The sequence below is a fragment of the Orcinus orca genome, chromosome 11 (genome assembly GCF_937001465.1).
Source record: "Orcinus orca chromosome 11, mOrcOrc1.1, whole genome shotgun sequence".
NCBI lineage: Eukaryota > Metazoa > Chordata > Mammalia > Artiodactyla > Delphinidae > Orcinus > Orcinus orca.
In genome coordinates this window covers 30,510,886-30,519,124 of record NC_064569.1, presented here as the reverse complement: position 1 = coordinate 30,519,124, position 8,239 = coordinate 30,510,886, and the positions used below count along the sequence as shown (strand labels likewise).

Below are 8,239 nucleotides of genomic sequence, written 5' to 3'. Positions count from 1 at the left end.
CCTCTAGTTTATTAGTGCCAGCCCCTTTCACTAGCTTGTGGGCACGAGTGCTTGGACACCTCAGCCCCACCCACCAGACCTGGTGCTTTAAGAACCCCTTAGCCTAGAGCTCCTGAGAACCAGCCCTGCACACCAGTGGCCTGGCACTAGCCCCAAGACAATACTCATCCACCAGTGACCTGGCACTAACCCTCAGAATACCTGGGCCTCAGCCCTGCCCACCAGTGGGCTGACACCAACTCCAGGACCCACCAGCTCTGGGACACCTTGGGACCCTCAGTCAGCCATGGCAGAATCCAGCCTCATCCACCTGCTGACTGACACCAGCTCCAGAACCCCCAGAACCCTGCAGCGAGAGACCTTGGAACAGGGTTGCAACCACCAATGAAACTACTCTAGCTATGGGACCTGCCAGGACTCAGCTCCACCAAAGAGCAGGCCAACACAAGGCTCATGACCCTCTGGAGCCCCAGGCCAACCCACCATCAGTCCATTCCCAGCTCTGAGACACCCTAGCTTCTCAGCCAGCCACTCCAGTATTCAGTCCCACTCACTAGCTGGCCAACACCAGCTTTGGGACACAACGGACACCATAGTCATTGGCCTCAGGAACCAGCCCTATGCACCAGCAGGCAAACAATATATCTGGGACCCCCAGCAATGCAGTCACCCACACCAGAATCTGGGTCTGCCCACCAGTGAGCCAGAAATAACCCTGGGATCCCTGAAACTTCTCAGCCAGCAGTCTCTTGGCCCAGCCCAGCCCATAAGCATATATGCCGATTAAGTGGACAATCTAAAATGGACAAATTCCTGGAAATGTACAGTGTTCCAAGACTGAACCAGGAAGAAATAGAAAATATGAACAGACAAATTACCACTAATGAAATTGAATTAATAATAAAACAAATTCTCCAAAAGGCCAAGAACAAACGGTTTCATAGGTGAATTTTAGCAAATTTTTAAAAAAATATAGACACCTTTTCCTCTCAAACTATTCAAAAAAATTGCAGAGCAGGGAATGCTTCCAAACTCATTCTGTAAGGCCAGCATCACCTTGATGCCCAAACCAGAGAAAGATATCACAAAAAAAGAAAATTACAGGCCAATATCACTGAAGAATATAGATGCAAAAATCTTCAACAAACTATTAGCAAACCAAATTTGACAATACATTAAAAGGATCATACACCATGATCAAGTGGGGTTTATCTCAGGGATGCAAATATGGTTCAATATCCACAAATCAATCAATGTAATACACTACATTAACAAATTGAAATATAAAAAACATATGATCATCTCAATAGATGTGGAAAAACCTTTAACAAAATTCAACATCTATTTGTTAAAAATACTCAACAAATTGGGTATAATGGAACACAACTTAACATTATAAAGGCCATACATTATAAAGGCCATACATGATAAGTCCACAACTGACATTATGTTAAATGAATGAATTTCCCCTCAGATCAGGAAAAAGGAAAGGATGCCCACCTTTGCCACTTTTACTCAGCATAGTATTGGAAGTCCTAGCCACAGCAATCAGAAAAGAAAAAGAAATAAAAGGAATCCAATTGGAAAGGAAGAAGTAATACTGTCACTGTTTGCAGATGACATGATATTATACATAGAAAATCCTCAAGATGCCACCAAAAAAAAAAAAAACAGACAAACTAGAGCTGATCAATGAATTCAGTAAACTTGCAGGATCTAAAATTAATATACAGAAATCTGTTGCATTTTGATACACTAAGAATGAACTATCAGAATGGTAAATTAAGAAAACAAGGCCATTTACAATTTTAAAAAAATAATAAAATACCTCAGAATAAATCTAACTAAGAAAGTAAAATACCTGTACTCAGAAAACTATGAGATGCTGTTGACAGAAATTGAAGAGGACACAAACAGATGGAAAGATGTACTTTGTTCATGGGTTGGAAGAATTAATATTGTTAAAATGACCACACTACTCAAGACAATCTGCAGTCAGTGCAATCCCCATCAAAATACCAATGGTATTTTTCACAGAACTAGAACAAATAATTCTAAAATTTGTATGGAAACACAAAAAACCCCAAATAGCCAAAACAATCTTGAGAAAGCAGAACAAAGGTGGAGGTGCCATGCTCACTGATTTCAAACTATACTACACAGCTACAGTAATCAAAACAGTATATTACTTGTACAAACACAAGACACATAGATCAATGGAACAGAATAGAGAGCCCAGAAATGAACCCACATTTATACACAAAGGAGGCAAGAATATACAATGGGATAAAGACAGCCTCTTCAATAAACAGTGTTGGGACAATTGGAGCGCTACATCCAAAATAATCAAATGGGACTACTCTCTCACACCATGCACAAAAACAAATTCAAAATGGATTAAAGACTTAAATGGAAGATCTGAAACTGTAAAACTCCTAGAAGAAAACATAGGCAGTATTCTCTTTGACATCAGTCTTAGTAATATATTTTTGGATATGTCTCTTCAGGCAAGGAAATCAAAAGCAAAAAAAAAAAAAAAAAAAAAACCCAAATGGAGCTACAACAAACTAAAAAGCTTTTGCACAGAAAAGGAAATCACCAACAAAATGAAAATGTTGCCTACAGAATGGGAGGAGATATTTGTAAATGACATATCTGATAAGGGGTTAATGCCATAAATATAAAAAGAACTCATACAACTAAACATAAAAAAAAAACAAAAACCTCATTAGAAAATGGACAGAGGATCTGAGCAGAAATTTTTCTAAAGAAGACATACAGATGGGGACTTCCCTGGTGGTCCAGCAGTTAAGATTCCTTGCTCCCAATGCAGGGGACCTGGGTTCGATCCCTGGTCTGGGAACTATATCCTGCATGCTGCAACGAAGATCCCACATGCCACAATGAAGACTCCAAGTGTTGCAACTAAGACCAGCACAGCCAAATAAATAAATTTTTTAAAAAGACATACAGATGGCCAACAGGCACAAAGAAAGATGCTCAACATCACTAATTATCAGGGAAATGCAAGTCAAAACCATAATGAGATACTACCTCACACCTGTCAGAATAGCTATAATCAAAAAGACACTAAGTAACAACTGTTGATGAAGATGTAGATAAAAGGGAACACTTCTGCACTGTTGGTTGTAATGTAAATTGGTGCAGCCACTATGGAAAACATAGTGGATATTCCTCAAAAAATTAAGAATAGAACTATCACATGATTCAGCAATTCCATTCCTGGGTATTTGTCCAAAGAAAACAAAAACACTAGTTCCAAAAGTTATATGCACCATTGTGTTCATTGCAGCACCATTTAGAATAGACAATGTGAAATCAATCTATGTGTTTATTGATAGATGAATGGACATAGAAGAGGTGATATACATATATACAATGGAATATTACTGAGCCATACAAAGAATGAATTTTTGCCATTTGTGATAACATGAATGAACATAGAGGGCATTACACTAAATGAAATAAATCAGACAAAGACAAATTCTGTATGATTTCACTTATATGTGGAATCTAAAAAATAAAACAAATGAACAAACATAACAAAGCAGAAACAGAATTATAGACACAGAGAAAAAACAGGTGGTTGCCTGAGGAGAGAGGGATGGAGGGAGGAAAGAAATAGGTGAGGGAGATTAAGAGGTACAAACTTCTAGTTGCAAAATAAATGAGTCACAGGTATGAAATGTACAGTGTGATGAATATAGTCAATAACTATGTAATGGGTTTGTATGCTGACACATCCTAACTAGACTTATCATGGTGATTATTTTGAAATGTACGGAAGTACCAAATCACTATGCTGTGTACCAGGAACTAACACAGTGTTGTAGGTCAATTCTACTTCAAAAATAAACAAACAAACTGATGGGAAAAGAGATCATATTTGTGGTTACCAGTCATGAGAGGTGAGAGGAGGGTGAACTGATTGAATGAAATCAGTCAAAAGGTACAAACTTCCAGTCATGAGATAAATAAGTATTAGGGATGTAATTTACAAAAAGATAAATATAATTAACACTGATGTATGTTAGATATGAAAGTTTTTAAGAGAGTAAATCCTAAGAGTTCTAATCAAAAGAAAACTTTTTTTCTTTTTCTTTAATTTTGTATCTATATGAGATGTTCACTAAACTTATTGAATGTGATAATCATTTTATGGTGTAAGTCAAATCATTATATTTTAAACTTATACAGTACTGTATATCAATTATATCTCAATAAAACTGGAAGATAAAAAAGAACCATTAATGGACACATTTTCTTGCTTCTGATGTTAAGTAGAATACTTGCTATGTTTTGTGTGTTTGTGTGTATGTGTGGATATATCTTTTGTAAAATTAAGAAAGTTTCTATTTCTATTTTACTAAGAGCTTTTATCAATAATTGTTAAATGTTATACAATGTTTTTTTCTGCAACTATTGCAATAATAGTAAGTTTTCTACATTAAAATTTTAATACAGACACTTAGATATTCTACTACTGAACAAACTTTCTATTCCTCTAATTAAACCAACTCTAACTTCATATATCACCTTAACAGTATGTTTGAGAGCTTAATTCAAGTGCATTTAGAATTGATTCTTTAGTCAGGAGGGAGATTCAGGCTACAATTACCTTGTTTTGTATTCTTGTCTGAATTTGGTATCAAGCGCATACCATTTTTATTAAAAAAGTTGGGGAATGTTCCCCTTTTTATATTTTCTGAAAATGCATTAAGGTCAAAATTATATGTTTCTTAAATTATTGGTGGGATTCATAAAATTATCTGGACCTAGGGTTTTCTTTATGATACTCTTTTGATCTAGTGATTCAATTTTTTTTATTGCTACATGAGCATATAAATGTATTTCTTGCTTTATAACAACACAGATTTCTATTTTGGATTGGTAATTTCTATTTTTCTAGAGCATTGTCTATTTTAAATATTTTTCAAGATTTTTGCCATAAGGTTTTTAGAATACTTAAAATATCTCCTGTGTTTTTATTTTGTTCATTTATTCATTCCTAATCTTTTTGTTGTGACGTTTAATGTTTTTGATTAGAGTCTGTCAATTGCATTAACCATTCCAATTTTTTTGTTTATACTCTCTATCTTGTTTTCTATTTTCATTTGTGCCTGCTCTTTCCTTTATTATATCCTTTCTTTCACTTTGAGTTCATTATGTTGTTCTTTTTCTAATTTGTTAAGAAATGCTTAACAAATTAGAAATTTGTTGAAATGCTTATTGAAATTAGAAATGCTTATTGAAATGCTTATTTCATCAATTTTCAACTTTATTTTAATAAGACTTTAAGGCTATAAGTTTACCTTCACAAGTTCTGACAAGTAATATTTATATATTTTTTGCTTTAATTATAATATTTCTAAATTTCCATTAGAACTGTGTTTTTTAATTTCTAAAAGTTTGGAATTATTTTAATTATATTTATGTTATTATTTTCAACTTAATTGCATTGTAATTAGAGAATGTGGCATAAGAATTTCTCTATCTTGGTTTTTTGAAATGCCAATAATTACACATTTTATTATTTCTTTAGCTTTATGTTTACTTTTTTTCTTTGCTCATCATTCCTCTTGCATCTCATACATTTCTGGGATTATTTCCCTCCCTCAAGTTTCTTTATTGAGTTTCTGTAGCACCCCAAACAGATGATATTAAAAGTAGAGGAAAGATAGACGGGGGTGGAGATGCTTCTGGAAGTAACATCACGATAGCAGCCCAAGGAGAACCCCAAGTTCAGTTTAAGTTTGTATTGGTTGATGATGGTGGTACTGGAAAAACTACAGTCCTGAAACGTCATCTGACTGGTGAATTTGAGAAGAAGTATGTAGCTACCTTGGATGTTGAGGTCCACCCCTTTGTGTTCCATAACAACAGAGGACTTATTAAGTTCAATGTTTGGGATACAGCTGGTCAGAAGAAATTTGTTGGACTGGGAGATGGCTATTATATCCAAGCTCAGTGTGCCGTTATGAATGTTTGATGTAACATCAAGAGTTACTTACAAGAACGTGCCTAATTGGCACAGAGATCTGGTACTACTATGTGAGAACATCCCCATTGTGTTGTGTAGAAATCAAATGGATATTAAGGACAGAAAAGTTAAGGTAAATTCAATTGTCTTCCACTGAAAGAATAATCTTCAGTACTATGACATTTCTGCCAAAAGTAACTACAACTTTGAAAAGCCCTTCCTCTGGCTTGCTAGAAATCTGATCGGAGACCCTAACTTGGAGTTCGTCGCCATGTCTGCTCTCACCCCGCCAGAGGCAGTCATGGACCCAGCCATGGCAGCGCAGTACGAGCATAATCTAGGGGTTGCTCAGACAACTGCTCTCCCGGATGAAGATGATGACTTGTGAGAAAGTGAAGCTGGATCCCAGCGTCAGAAGTCTAGTTTTATAGGCAACTGTCCTGTGATGTCAGTAGTGCAGCGTGTTTGCCACTTTGTTACATAGTTAAGCAGAACATGTGTTTAATCTTTGGGATGCTGAAGGAGATGAATGGGCTTCAGAGTGAATGTGGCAGTTAAAAAAATACCTTCATTTTTTGGACCTGCATATTTAGCTGTTTTGGAACACAGTGGTTTCCTCCTTGAATTTCAAGTATAAGACTGCTACAGTCACATCATAATATTCAGTGGTGGAATCTTGTTTGTTACTGTCGTTTCCATTCCTTTTTGTTTAGAATCAGAATAAAGTTGTATTTCAACTATCTTTAAAAAAAAAAAAAAGTAGAGGAAAGAAAATCCATCAAACCTACAATGGAATAACCATTAGGTTGACAGCTGCTCCAAGAACAATACTAGGTACCAAAAGATATTGAAATGGCATTTTCAAAATGTTGAGAAGAAATAACTAGCAAATTTAAAATTCTGTATCTCAGTGAAACTCTCTTTTAAAAGGAAGGAAAATAAAAATATTTTAAGCAAATAAAACCTGAAAAAATTTACTACCAACATAGGCAATATTTAAAAAGATGAAAAACTGATCATTTTCATGAATTATTGAAAGACATACAGATTCAGGGAGGCAAAAGATCATAAGCAAGATAAATAAAAGTCAATCCATAACTTTCTCATTCTCTTTAATCATTCTGGGCCCTAGAATGAAGAATATAAAAGGTCTTTTCACTTTATCCTTCATAGCCTTTTTTTTTTTTTTTTTTTTGTGGCACGTGGGTCTCTCACTGTTGTGGCCTCTCCCGTTGCGGAGCACAGGCTCCAGACGCACAGGCTCAGTGGCCATGGCCCACGGGCCCAGCCGCTCTGCGGCATGTGGAATCTTCTCAGACCAGGGCACGAACCCGTGTCCCCTGCATCGGCAGGTGGACTCTCAACCACTGAGCCACCAGGGAAGCCCCTTCATAGCTTTTAAGATCTCTTTAACTTTATTTCATTCTTTGTCTGTCTGTACTATAGTTGTATTCTTTTTTTAGATTTATTTTCAAGGTCCATCCTTTCTTCAGCTAGGTATAATTTACTGATCTATTGAGGTTTTAATTTTAATTATTAATATTCAGATTTCTAGAGCCTCTATTTGGTTCATTTTCAAATCTGATTAGCCAGTTTCAATAATCTTCTTTTATGTCCTCTTATTTTCATTTCCATTTACTATTTCTTGAAGTATATCATAGCTATTGAAGTATAAGCATAGTTATTTTGTATTCTGTTTCTCATAATTTCTGTAACTGCAATCCTTGCATATCTGACTCTAAATTTTTGACTTGGAGTTTTATGGGCCATACAGGTAGATCTCAGGCTTATGATTAGGAAATTTCAGGGTAGGTATATTTTTTTCTCTTCTATCTAGATCCAAAAACAAAACATGGTCATATAGTCACAATCTTATGTTGTGTGGTGGGGTTTTCCCCAGTTTACTCAGTGAGGGTATCACTCTTTGCAGATCTTGGTCTCATGCGAGTTTTCTTCTCTCTGATATCTCACTATACACACTCAAACCCCAGACTTTGTCTCTTGTTCATGATCCAGGTGATTTATTAAAACCCAGCTTCTGTCCACATTGATAGGTAGATAGTGCCAGGTCAAATGCCATCTCCAGTTCTCTTTTACTGCCATAGATTTATACCTCTTTGTTGTTTCTGGCCTCAACTCAGTCATGCATTTAAATATTCTATTTTATATATGTTTTATTAAAAAATACTATTTTTTAGAGCACTTTTAGATTCACAAGTAAATTAAGAGGAAGGTACA

At 35.6% G+C, this 8,239-nt stretch overlaps 1 pseudogene; it reads left to right on the top strand.

The window, feature by feature from the left end:
- Positions 1–286: 286 nt before the first annotated feature.
- Positions 287–6,389, top strand: LOC101275811 (GTP-binding nuclear protein Ran-like; annotated as a pseudogene).
- Positions 6,390–8,239: the final 1,850 nt, after the last annotated feature.